General features: G+C 47.8%; 1 protein-coding gene across 7 annotated transcripts in view; it reads left to right on the plus strand.

Moving 5' to 3' along the window:
• The window catches only part of RAI2 (retinoic acid induced 2), a 118,082-nt gene that overhangs the window by 56,476 nt on the left and 47,751 nt on the right, over nt 1–13,855 (plus strand). For 3 of the 7 annotated variants that reach the window (XM_032475421.1, XM_032475425.1, XM_032475424.1), the window contains exon 1: nt 3,107–3,511. The exons of 1 other annotated variant lie outside the window; for it this stretch is intronic. The gene's annotated coding sequence lies outside the window, so the exon portion shown is untranslated. Of the gene's footprint in view, nt 1–2,712; nt 2,922–3,104; nt 3,512–13,855 lie in introns of those variants that run through there. 3 more of the 7 variants (XM_032475423.1, XM_032475426.1, XM_032475428.1) reach the window with 2 other exon arrangements.

Here is a 13,855-nt window from a genome sequence, read left to right on the forward strand (position 1 = left end):
TTCTTCCCAGCCCCCACTCAGCTTCACACAATATTTGTAGCCTCCAGATCCTAGCTTTAGTGCCTGATATTATTCCCTTCACTTGGAATGGCTTCCCATTCTTTGAAAAGCTCCCACTCCGCGCTCACTGCCCTGCTCTTAGCACCATCTCTATGCCATCTTTTCTGACTGCCCTGCTCCATGCCACTCCCTACACCTTCCTGTGCGGGGACAGGTCCACTCCTTTGGGGTTCACCTAGCCCATTTTGTAACCCCTCATGTACACATAGTGTCACATTGTATTACTAATAGTTTATTGACTGGCCTGCGAGCTCCTTGGGGTCAGCAAGACATGTTAACCATCTCTCTAACCACAGTCCTTAGTTCAGTGACTGGCATACAGCAGGTGCTTCATAGATGTTTATTGGATAAATGAATGAATCGCCCATCTGGCACGCAGGTGAAAACTAGATTATGAGTAGATGCTGTATTAGAGAAGTAGGATATAGATCAAAGAATCAGATCTGAAATGGGAAATTTCCTGCGTCCTTATTTAAAATCACCAAATACTAGAATTACAGAACTCAAAAATCACCCTGAGCAACCCTGCAAGATTTTTTTGGTTCTTTCCTGCTATTTTGGTTTGTCCTTTCTTTCCTCCATTTTCCTAGGTAAACCTTTAACTGTATGAATGCAGTACTTCCACATTAATGTCCCATTTCTGTCCCCGAACATCTCCTCCCCTGCCAATCCAGACCCTCCCTTTATGGACTCTTCCCCTTCTCTCTGCAAGGGCAGCCACAGTGAAAATACAGAGGGATACCACTGCACATTTCTCTGGAAATGGGGGCCATGATGCCTGTTTATTATGCGTTAATCTGAATCAATATAGTCTTTCCTGAAAACATAAGCACCTCAAAGGGCAGCAAATATGAATCACAATTGCCAGCGAGGATCAAACATTAACCCAGGGCTGTGATGAGGCCAACAAAAGAAATAGGCTAGTAATTGCCTTCCAGGATATCAGTCCCTACCTTATACACACATACCCCCTCAACACACACAAAACCTTTATGGATCTTTCATCCATGAACTTGCCCAATTATAATTGTCCAGTTGTGTCTTTAGTTATATTCAGGCTAGATCCTGGCAACTGAGACCTCACATACCTGATCCAAGGACTCAGAACAGTTATGAATCTTTAGAGGAAGTCTTTGGCTTCTGACATGACTGAAGACACATTCACAGACATATATTTCCACAGGTATCATTAATGACTTACAGCTGATTTAAAACCCCTAGAGCCTTATTGAAACAAGTAGGAACTGGTACTTTCTGTTGATACTCATTTCTATCAGTTCTTAAACTTGCATTGTATGTCTTTCTTCTCTTATGTTGATTGGGTACTTCTTAATTTAACTTTTTTTTTTTTTTTCAAAAGAGGAAATTCCTTATCAAGGAATGGTACCACCAGAGCTGACTTCTCCCTTAGGGGCAGTAGGCACCATGCCTGAGGCCCAAAATACTTTCAGAGGCTCAGGGAAATGTTTTCATTTCTTTTAAAATCAGAAGAAAACGTGATCTTTTAGGTCAAAGAAAATGTTTTAATATATAATATTAATACATTTGTCTTTACACCAATGCAAACATAAAATGTAATTGTTACTATTTTTTTATGGAGGAAAGAGTCCACAAAGGCAAAGTGTCCATGCAAGGCATAATGTTTCTACCATATTATGTTTGCAACACAACGAAGTTAAAATAGAACCTTTCAAACACAGGTTCCAGTTCCCATACTAATCATAAACTTGCCAGGCTGCACACTCTGTGGGGCCACCCCAGGTTCTGCCTGACGCCACTAATGTGAGTGTTGGGGCTCAAGGAGGTCTGAACACGCAAAGGACAGCAAGAGTCAGACTACTGTCTGCTCAGATTCAAGTAATTTCTGCTCTGCCATTCTCTCTCAAATATCTGCATCCTATTTTGATTACCAGAAAACACTCTTTTCATCTTTAGGGATTAATTAAACCAGTGCAGTTGCTTCCTTTGCTCTCTTAAAACATTTATAGGATTTGGGGATTTTTTAACTTTGTTTTAAAATGAATAATACTACTACAGCTACCTATGATTTATTTACTGGTTAGGGACCATATAGTCATCATCTCTGTCACTTCAGCTTCTTAGCCCAGTGTCTGGCAAACACTAGGTGCTTAATAAATGTTAGATTAACAACTGAATCACCTCTCAGGCAAGTCTGCGGAAATGCGATTATGTCCGTGGACTGATTTTGTCTTTAATAATCTCATACATTGTGAAAAGGGTCTTCGAGCTGTATCCCAACTGGCATTTTAAGGAGGTGGTCCCTGGGCCCTCGCCACCTCTCCCGCCTCCATCCGCCAGCCACTTCCTCCCTCCTGGGCTCTGTTCTCGCTCTTCTCCATCCTGGGGTCTGGAATGGTCCCCAGCCCGCCGGGAGGCATCAGGGTCCGTGCTTGGGCCTCGCTCCCGAGCGTCGCCCCCCGACCCCCGCGCTCCGGCGCCCCTTCTGCCACCCCGCGCCTCCCACAGCCACGCCCTCCCCGTGGGCGAGATCACCTGTCCCTCCTCCGCCGCCGCCTCCTCCGGTACCCTTTCGCCCCCCTCCTGCTCCCCCTCCTCCGCCACCTCCCCCAAGCCCTCCCCTTCCCCGCCTCCTCCCACCCCTCGGTGTATATAGTAAAGGCCGGGCGCCGCACGCAGACACACACTCGTCCGGACACAGGCGCATACACGCTCACGCACGACCGGCAGCGGCGGCGGCGACAGCAGCTCGGTGACAGCGGCGACGGCGGCTCCCACCGCTGCTCACCCCCTTCAGGCTGCCGGCGGCGAGGCCAGACCGGAGAGTTCCCGCACCCGCGACCACCCCGCGGCTTCCTGGAGGCGGCGGCCGCGATTGCAAGGTAGCGGCCGCGGCGCCCCCGTGCGGGCCGGGGTCCCCCCACCGCCCTCCCCGCGCGGACCTGCCACCGGGACGCAGGGGGCGCGCCGGGCTGGGCGCGCCTGGCGGGGCCCGGCGACCGGGGAGGGGCCTGCTCCCGGGGGCAGGACGGCGCCCGGAGGCCGGGGCCAGCGGGGAGGGCCGGGCGGGGGCGGGGACGCGGGCCGAGGCCGCCACCCGCGCGGCGTCCTCGGGCCCCGCTCCTGCTCCCGGCGCCGCGCACTGGCTGGCGGGGCTGGGGCCGGCTGGGGAGACGGCGCCGGCCGGCGGGGCGGGGTCCCCAAAGTGGGGTTTGGGCAGCCACTGGCGCTGGCAACGGGCGCAGAGGGCGGCGCGCGGCGGACTCCGCGCCCGGGCATCGCACCGGGCCGCCTCCGGCTCTGCCGCTCTGCCCCGGCCCGGAAAACCCGGTGCCTTCCAGGCCCTTCGAAAGATGGATTCTGTTGACGTATCTGGCGGCCCTGGCGAGCCGGGTGGAAAGTTGGGTTTTGCCAGATCGCGCTGGGCTCGTCTTTGTGACGCTCGACCAGCCCCGCATCCTCCCGGAGCCGGGTGAGTGAGCGTCGGCGCCTGGAAGCCCTCGTGCCCCCCAATGCCCAGACCCGGGGTGGCCGCACCAGCTTGGGCTTTCTGCCATGTTAGGCACCGAGCAGCCTTCTCGCTGCATTTTTGCGTGCGTTTCAGCGGTGCTTTTTGCTGCGGAGGGAGTTATTGCTTCTCTCCGCGCTGGCTTTTTTCGGGGTTGGGGTTGTGCTCTGTGTGTTTGCTTGTTTGCCGTTTAAAGCCCGACTATTGTTCAGGATAAGCTCCGCCTGGGTGGAGAAATGGCATCCCACCACAGTTGCCGGCGAAGGGTAGAAATGTTGCCAACAGCTGCTGCTTTGTGTTTCCCTATCAGAAGTCCCCGGAGTAGGTTTGGGGCACGACGGATAGATGGAGAGAGGGATGGGGCACGGAAGAAGAAGGTGGCTGTGGAGAAGCGAATCATCACCCACCCCATGGCACGAAGTCAGCCTCCCTTTCTGCCTGCCAAACTTTTATGAATATTCCTTTTGTGGCGGGGTGAAGCTTAATGAATTCAGCCCAGTTTTCAAGGGAAAAGCAACCCGGCTTTAACAATGGTTTGAGAACTTAATCAATGAGAAAAGCAGGAGGAGGGGGAGGAGGCGCTGATACCGTATCGGGGATGTGGCTGCTGCTTGCAGAGTCAGGTATGGGAGAGGTGGGCAGGGCAAGGCGCAGCGCCGGGGTGACCGCGTTCCCGGAACTGTCAGTAGCTCTTACCGGTACCCGCTGGAGCCACCACAGTCGTGCCCCCACCTCACGGTCTGGCTAGAACTCGGTGACGGGGCTTGAGGGGCCGCTCGCGGCAGTGCGCGGGGCCGGCCCCCCTCATCTGGCGTTTTTAAGGATGTGTAACTATTTTGCTGAGGATAAGTGACATCAACAGAATGATATTCCGCAGAGCCCGGGTGTGCAGCGATGATAAATAGATACGGCCAAACAAAGTTTTGATAACCGCGGATTCTCATGGCTCGCTCTGTTTCATTTGGGTCTTTGTTTTTGTTGGTTTAGCCTTATCGCTCATCCTCTGGTGTGATCCCTTTATTTAGCTGATTCTTAGAAGCTTCTCTTTAGAACGGAGAGAAAAGCAGCCAGCAGGGAGAAAACAATTCTTAGCCTTGCATGCATCGGGCAAGGTTTTATGTGCTTTTCCCGGGGAATATTTCCCACCGTTTTCTAGATAAATCTCTTCCTCCTTTTCAATCATCAGAATCGTTTGTTTATTGACCAAGAGACTTCTGATAACTTTGCAAATGTGTTGTGATGTGCCTTTGTTATAGTTGAGGGGTGGCAGCGTGGGAGGAGAACAGTGGAGAGGTTAGTGGGTGGGAGCCGCTTACTAGAGCAGCCTTATGCCCCCACACACTGTTTTGTCGTTGGCGTTTTCTTCCTAAAGGGAAATATGGGAGCTCTGCCACTGTTGGAAGCTGGAGCGGCTGGAAGACTGGAAGCCCGGTGGCATCCCGGTTTCTCTGCCTCTTAGAAGCCCAGAAAAGCCACCTACCCACCCACCCCCTACACACAATATCCTATGAATGGGCACGTCTGTCTCATCCTGACAGATGCCCACTAGAGGCATCTACAAGGTGACTGGGCACTGGGAGCCAAGACAGACTGGCACTTGGGGTACTGGCTGCTCTGGCACCAGCCCATAGGATTGGTCAGCCACCCAGGGGGGTCCTTTATCATGCAAAGAAGCCCCAGACCTCCAGAGGTGAGATTTGGCCCAGGAAAACCTGCCCATTTCAGGGACAAATGAGAAAACAGCTTTCCGGGTGATGCCAGTTGCCAACGTGAGAACTTGGTTGGTGGGCATTAGGGCTATAACTGTAAAACAAGTGAAAAGTCTTGTAGCCAGAAAACAGAGCCACCAACACAGGGCACCTGAAATGCAAAAAAAAAAAAAAAAAAAAAAAAAAAAAAAGAGAGAGAGAGAAAAAGAAAAGGCTGGGAGGTGTGTGACAAGGTGTTGCTGGGAGTGCTATAGCATCAGGAAACCAATATGGCTCTAGCTGTAATGACCCAAAAACTAGATAGGACTGGTCTCCCCAAAACTCAGAATGGAGGTATTTTTTATGTAGAGATACCCATACACACTGTGCTCTGAATCTACAATAGGAAAATAGCAAATGTCTGTTTTCTGACTACTTCTGTAACCTTAGATTTAGGGGAGGAGGGTGGTGGAGGAGAGTAAGTCCAGAAGGAAATTAACATTTGTTGTTGCCCTCTGTCTGCCAGACACTTCACATGTGGGAAACCATGATGTGACAGAGGCATTATTTTACAGATAAGGAATTTGAGGCTCAGAGAAATTTCCAATCACGTGTCTGATTCCACACTTCAGTGGTTACAACTTAAAGAGGCAACATGATCCTCCCCCAAGTCTCTTACTTATTTCTCCCAAAGACCAGAGTCTTAGCCCCTACCCATTCATAAAATATGGTACATGACTGGGGGTGGGGGCACCAGTGAAGCAGTCCAGCCATCAGGGTACATGCTTATGTGCCAAGTAGATAGACCCCAAATAGTCCCTAACTATTTCACATGGGAAGACTGTGCCTTTTCATCTTGGAATCCCCAACATCCGACTGTTGCTTAATAAATGAGAGTTGAATGACTAAATGATGGAGCTGATGGAGCTGATGGAGTGAATGGTGGTGAAAGGGAGCTGTAAGTCATTGTCAAGGGAGAAATCCAGAGATTTGTGTTTGGTTGGGGACTCGGAGCTCCTGGTGTCGTGCTCCAGTTCTAGCCCTGGGAAGTTCCCAGCTGACAAGCCCACGAGAAATGGGCAAAGCATTCCATCTTGTACATGAGGAAACTGAGGCTGAGACAGATTAAGTAATTTGCCTGAGGCCTATGGTGGAGCCAAAGGTTGGGTAAGGTATTTCTGACTCTTAAACATCTCAAATAAATAAACTCTCAATAAAAATGAGGTGGGGTCTTGCTATGCAAATACACCATCAAAGCAAGTCCTTTAGCCCCCTTCCAACTAGATGTAGCCTTTAACACCCTAGAAATTCTGGTGCCACTGAGAGAGCTAGGATTTGAAGCCATATATGAGATGTTTCCGACTCTGCTGCCTCCCTGATCAGAATACAAGGGGAACTTCAGAGAATGAGGCTCTCAAGTAGGGGAAAATATGGCTAATTGCACTCTCCCCTGCATAAAAGCCTGTGTGGGATTCTGAATTAAGCTTGATTTGGGCATCAGGGTGACATCCTTGCTGTAGAGTTGGCAGCGCTTGTCTTTGGAGAATGCTTCTGATTACCACTTCTCCCTCCCACCTGACCGTCTGCCCAGATGCCCGTCGTCTCATTCTTTCCAGACTCAAGGTGTCTCCTTTGTGGCTCACAATTTCTGATGAGTCTCTCAAGTCTACTGCTCGGTGTTCTGATGACAGCTGCTGAGGAGGTGATTTGGGGGACCACATTAGTACTTCTAGATTTCGCTCATGACCCTCCTTTTCTCTCCAGCCGAGATCACACACAAGAACACACATGCACATACAGATGCAGGCGCAGGTAATTTGATCATATTTCTGTGTCTGCTTCACCAAATTAGATTGCAAGCCCAGAATTGTTATTGAAAGAACATACGTGACTTTGGTGATCTTCTGTTCCAGCCCCTGCCTTCAGCAGATCGGAAGAGCTAAGATACAGGCTGCTCAAGCAGCAGATGCCTTAAATAATGATGATACTCGCTGGCCTTCCCGCTGCTGCAGGGGCAGCCCCCCACAGTGTCGGCACAGGCAGCCCCCCACAGTGTGAGCATGGGCCCTGGGCCTCTCGCAAGAGCCCATTTTTATCTCCACTTAGAGGTCAGGCTGGGCTTCTAGAACATCCCAGCCCTTGCCGTTCCCACTGGTGCTCTCATTCTTATAGTCCATCCTGCTCTCAACTGTCAGTCTGTTTCCCACAGCCTTTTTGGTCTTTCAGCCCAGCACTGTCTAATAGAACTTTTTATGATGATGGAAATATTCTATATATGCACTGTCTGTCTGGTATAGTAGCCTCTAGTCACATGTGGCTTTTGAGCATTTGAAAGGTGGCTAGTCCAAAGTAGGATGTGCTGCGAGAATAACATATGCGCAGGATTTCTAAGACTTAGTACCAAAAAAGAATGCAAAATAGCTCATTAATAACTTGTATATTGATTACATGGTAAAATGATAATATTTTGCATATATTGGTTAAATAAGCTAGAGTATTAAAATTAATGTCATCTGTTCCTTTTAATCTTTTTAATGTGCCTACTAGAAACTTTAAAATTATATATATGTATTTCTCTTAGGCAGTCTTTGCTCCACCAGCCTGTGCCTTCATCCTTGTAGCACTTCCAGAAGTTTCGGGGGGCATAAATGCCCTGTGTCTCTGTGGCAGATGGGAGGCATGGTGCTGACTCAGGAGCTACAATGGCCTGGCATCAGGCAACTTTGATTTTCAGTGGTGAAGGTGCTATTTTGGGGAGTCCCCATCAAGCCTACCCATGAGCACGTTTGCTCAGTCACCTTCTGTGAGATATGCAGGTTCCAGAAACTTAATGGAGATGAGAGAGCAAGGCGTGGGTGGGGGTGGGGGTGGGGGCGGGCGGGCGGGACTGGCTTTCCTCTCCTCCATCCCAGCCTACCCCAGGCTGGTGTCCTTGTCCATTGGAGAGCCGTCTCCCGCCTGAGCAGCTGATTTCCTTGACACCTGCTCTAATAATATCCTTCCCGGGTATGTGTGTTTAGAGAATAGTGTTCCAAGCAGACACCCTAATGCTGAGAGTGGGTTATTTGGGGCCAGGGCCAGTCTTAAAGAAGAGAAAGGAAAAGGGGGGATGCACATAGTCATTTCCTGACAGCTTGATGAAAACAAGAGCAAGGGAATAAATACAGCTTTTGCAAGAGAGACAGAGTAAATGCAAGGAAGCCCAATTTCACAGGCCCGCGGTGCCACAGATGAGGAACCCTGAGCAAGAGACAATTCAGGAGTGGGACGGGGAAGGCTGGCAGTGGGCACTGTGGTCATCCTGGTCCCTTCCCTGGGCCCTGGGCATGGCCCAGGAAATGAAAAGAGCTGCAAGAATGAACTTGGGGCTGTGGTGATTTATAGGTCAGGCGCCTGTGGCTCTGGCTCCTGAGGGGGCTGCCCCCACAGGGACCCTTGGCTGACCTCCTTGAGCTCCTCGGAAGGAGCTGGTTTTGTTTCCCATGGCAGAAGCAGACTGTTTACTGGAGCACAGGAAGAATCCGACATTCTGGCGAAAAATAATTCATTAACAGCCAGGGTATTACCAGTTCCCTGGAAAAGCTCCTCCAGCTGCACGGTAGCAACTGTTCTTTCTCAGCAGCAGAAGTGGGCCTCGCTGGCAGCCAAGATAGGGTGTGTTTGGGCATTTTTGTCGTCATTGTTATTTTTGCCTTTGTGTGTATGCCCGCTTTTGCCTCATGATTCGGAGAAAGGAATGGTGGCCCGAAAGGATGGAAATGGTATAGATGTCGGCCATCCTTTCCTCCATGGTTTTAGCTGGGAAGCTCTAGGCCAACTCTGGGAACATGCATTTTTCCTGACCGAAGCCCATCCCCATGCTGAGGGCACAGCACAGCCCCACAGGATGTTCTCGAACTAAAGGAATTTTAGAAAATCTCAGCACCTGCTCATAAGACTTTATGGAAACAGTTGGCTGAAGGACTCCCACCCCCACCTCCCTGCATACACACATACACTCCCCAGGCAGAACATGCTATCTTGGTTGTGTGGAATTCTTTGCTTACTATTAATTGGCACAGTGGGGCCGAAGTATGTGATTCATCATCCTAGTTTTGAGGGTATTTGGAAAGCCGGGCAGGCATAACCAAGAGAATGGGCTGCATGTTTTGCTGTCTCAAGAATGGTTGAATCTACAGTAAATAAAATGGAGTGATTCAGGAAGCTTTTTATGCTCTGCAAAACTGCTTAAAAAAAGAATTTTTGTCTGCTTGTTTGTTTTTTAATGCCGTATGCTCAGAAATGTGTACCCAGCTAGCGAGAAATGGGAAAGAATGGCATCTCCTTGGTTTAGTTTTTTAAAAACTCTGTAATTGCAGATTAAATAAGATGGAACATATTGATTTTGGTTTTGTATGGAACATAACTAGATAATCATTTTATTTTATGAGATATTAATTTCCATCCATTTAGACTGATGAAATATGCATTTTAAATGCACCCTGCCTAGCCCCACCATCATCACAGTATTTCTTTAATGTTCCTAGATTCAGCTTGAGAACCTGTTTCATTTATTTGGAAAGGAGTAAATATGCCCTTAGTAAACATATATGTAAGCCAACCTTAGATTTCAAAGAAAATGGGATTCTCTCCTTTGATGATTGCCTAGATATGAATATTAAAGGCCAAGTGTATTTGCCTTTATCTAGAGCACAGTTTCTCCATCTCGGCCCTGTTGACATTTTAGGCCAGGTCTTTCTTTGCCGTGGATCTGCCCTGTGTAATTTAGGATGTTGAGCAGCGTCCCTGGCCTCTACCTACTAGACGCTAGAAGTGTCACCCCCTCAGCCCTAGGTGTGATAGCCAAAAATGTCTCCAGACCTTGCCAAATGTCCCGTCTGGGGCAAAATGGTCCCTGGCTGAGAACCACTGGCCTAGACCAAGATTTAATAAGCAATTTGTGGCTTTTGGAAAATTCAGTTTGATAATAAAAGATACAACAATTTCTCCCTCTGACTTATATATTATACAAGTCATGGGGGTGATTAATAAACATTTGGAAGTGGGTCGTGTGCCTGATTTAATTCTAAGGTGGGTGGAAGGGTCTATAAGATTGTATAGGTACGGATATTTTTAAAGGAAGGTGATTGAATCAGTCCTAGGTAACTGGGGGGCACACTGTAATAACTAATGGCTTCTCTTTCATGCAGAGAACAGGTCTATTCCTCCTTAATTTCTTTTGCAAATGCACTTGATTCCAGGCATGCCTTCAAAGCCACCAGGCATCTTCTTCCACCCGCACCCCCTCCCCACTATCATTTCTCCTGTAGCATCTTAAGCCTGAGCCAATTAATTTAGCCCTTTAGTGTACTTGGGAGAGCTCTGCTCATAACACTGTAATAGACTCATTTCAGATCGTGGCAGCCCTTTACCCACCACTAATTTCTGGGTTTTCCAGTACTGTTGAGAGAGAAAGTCAATGGTGGGGAGATGGAGCATTTTTCAAAATTATTGGACATTCAAATTCCATGGGCTCCACACTCCTCCCAGTTTTCCCCCCTCTTACACACATTTGTTTCTTTGCAGCAGTTCTGCCTGGGAAAGAGAGCGGCAGCAGGGCTCCTTCAGCCAGCTCAGTCCTGGTAATGCCTGCAGTCAGCAGCAACAGCTGGAGTGCTGCAGCTGGACGAGCCCTCGGCCATCTTCTTCCTGGTGGTCCCTAGAAAGGCTAGAAGCAGGGGAGTGAGTCATGCCTTCACCGGGAAGGTGTCATGGGGGTAAGCCATTCCCTGCCCATCCGTGAAAATGGGATGGGCGCTTGCAGGACAGAGAGAGAAGAGAGAAGAGGATTGCTCATTACACTGGATGGTGTCCCGGAGCCAGCCCTGCCTTGACAGTCTTTGGAGTGGGATGGGCGTTTGGGGGTGCTCAGGCGTATGGCCAGGTGCCCAATGCAGACATCAGTGGGAGCATTTCATTTTGCAGCCATCCAAAGCAGGCTGACCTTTTCCAAAGAGTATCTGAAGGAATTCCGAGCGTCTGTATAGAGGGATTCCTTTGCAGGCTTGGCCAGTGAGGAAAGATAGAAAGGTGAGCAGGTAGGGGTTTGCCAGGCCAGCAAGAGACCTTCATGGGTGAGTTCTAGCCTCCCTTGAAGAGCAGTTTGACTCTTCCTTGTTGGCATGAAGGAAGAGACAGTGAGCTGGCAGACATCCACCGCGTACTGGGTCCAGGCAGATAAGTAATTGTTTTGCAGCATATGATACTTGGTCATTCTAAGTTGCCTGTCCCTCGCAGGCCAGGATTTGGGTGATGGCTGTAACACTGGGAGAGAAAACAGGATCATAAATCTGGGCTTTGGAGGCCAGTTTTGTGGTGCAGAGGCCACTGGGGCCACTGCTGTGTGCTGCAGAAGCCAACAGACAGGTCCAAGCGGTATGTTGTTCCTCAAAATAATGGCAATGGAAATGGCTGTGAAAAACATTTAGGCCCTTGTCATAAAAATGCAAACAGTCTTCCTGCTATAGGGAAAAGCTAAATAAACTCTATTGCAGCTGTATTAAGTAGAAACAGATTTGAAAATCGGGTGTTTTTTTTCCTGAGACACTTATTTATAGCAGGTTGGGCAAAGGCTGCCACTATCTTTCGCGACTCCGGAAGAGTGTTTTCCAGATGGTCCTTGCTGTTTTTCTCTTTATTAAGCTTAGCTGAACACGGCCACGCTTGGAAAGATTCATTGAAAATGGTGTTATTTTTTTCAGATTACAATGGCCATTGATTGGCTAACAAATCACTGGATGGGAATGGATTGAGCTTGTGCAGATAGAATTTCCTTTTGCATTTAAAAATAAGAAAAATGTCAAGGAAGACTAAAGGTAGGGGAGCTATTTCGACTATATACATCAGAGCTTTGGAAACCATTCAGGGCTGGATTTTCTATTAATTTACACTTGCATTTTTTTTTTCTAAAACAATGCCCTCCTCTTTGCAAAAACTCTACAACGTTACTGTTTCCTTTCCAACATCTAAACAATGTCCAGATACATTTTGGATTGAGCAATTAGCTCTGGCTGCAATTTCCTTTTAAGAAAAAAAAATTCACTAACCCTCTGGACTAAATATGAAATTATTGAATATGAAACTATCAATATGAGACCATTTGTCCCAGGATCCTTGGTGGCTTATCACTTGCATTTTAAGAAGGCAAGAAGACATTGAAGCTGCCTGGTCCTTCTGTATTGGACACACCTAGGCCAGAAACCTCAAGCTTTGTTTTTGCTCTTAGCAACTGGGCAGGTGGATTTGGGGTCATCAAGGCTGATTCTTACAGCCCAAACCACACTGGGAACCGTTTTGGAAAGTCACATAAACCAGTGATCCCCACAGACCAGGCTTGAGAACCACCTCCTGCATGGGACAAAATTTCTACCCATTCATAGTGAAATGGAAGAAGAGTGAAAATGTAGTGAGTTTTTCTGTTAAAGCTAAACCTTTTCCTTTTTATAAAACTTCCCTTTATTCTAGAATGGCCTTTCCCACTTTTCTTAGTGTTAAAAAGTCTCATTTGTGAATGATGGCATTTGTAGTTTAACATCTTTTTTTTGATGTAGTCAGAAATTGTCCAACTCATGTTGGATCCACCTCTTTTTTTTTTTTAATGTTACTCATCCAGAACATTAAAAAGTCTGTGATTCACCCAGGAGGCCTGACTAGATCAGGAAAGGGAGCCTTTGTTATGATTTCTAAGCCCAGAAAAGCAACCTGAGTGAAGGTCCTGCTCCCAGTCCCTTACCTGACTCTTCTGACCCACCACCCACAGAGCTGACTTTGTCCAAAGCCTATGAGAAGAATGGAATTGCTTCTCCAGAGGAGTTTGAAGGGGAAACTGGCCTCTTGGACATGATACCTAAGGATCCAGCCTCAGTGCTAGGAGCCTGGACCCTTTATCCCTTGCTCCCAATGTCACCTCTGCTGCCAGTTCACATAGGTTCGACCCCCATCCTCCTCTCCTCAGCCTTACCCACCACTTCCATGAGCACAGGCCTCAGCACAGCTCACTGGGTGTATCCTCAGTCTCCCCACTGCTCTGCCCCACTCCTGTCCTTGCTTCCTCAGCTGTTGTTCCTCTTGCTAAAGCACCCCTCTTAATTTCATCATTCTAGCTCAAGAACATTCAGTGACTCCCTATTTCCTAATTAGATAAAACTCCCATGCGAATCCCTATTCCCATTTTCCCAGACCATTCTCCCCTTCATGACTGCTCTTCAGTAGAGAGGAGGTCTCCAGATTATACTCTTGGCTGTGTTTTGTTTTTTTTTTTTTATCGAAGTATAGTTGATTTACAATGTTGTGTTGGTTTTGGGTGTACAGCAAAATATATATTCATTTTCAAATTCTTTTCCATTATAGGTTATTATAAGATATTAAATATAGTTCTCTGTGCTATGCAGTATGACTTTGTTGTGTATCTGTGTTATATATAATAGTGTATATCTGTTAATTCTAAACTCCTAATTTATCCCTTCCCCACCTTTCCCCTTTGGTAACCATAAGTTTCTTTTCTACTCTGTGAGTCTATTTCTGTTTTGTAAATTAGTTTACTTGTATAATTTTTTTAGATTTCACATATAAGTGATATCAT

This window comes from Camelus ferus, chromosome X (genome assembly GCF_009834535.1).
Source record: "Camelus ferus isolate YT-003-E chromosome X, BCGSAC_Cfer_1.0, whole genome shotgun sequence".
Classification (NCBI taxonomy): domain Eukaryota; kingdom Metazoa; phylum Chordata; class Mammalia; order Artiodactyla; family Camelidae; genus Camelus; species Camelus ferus.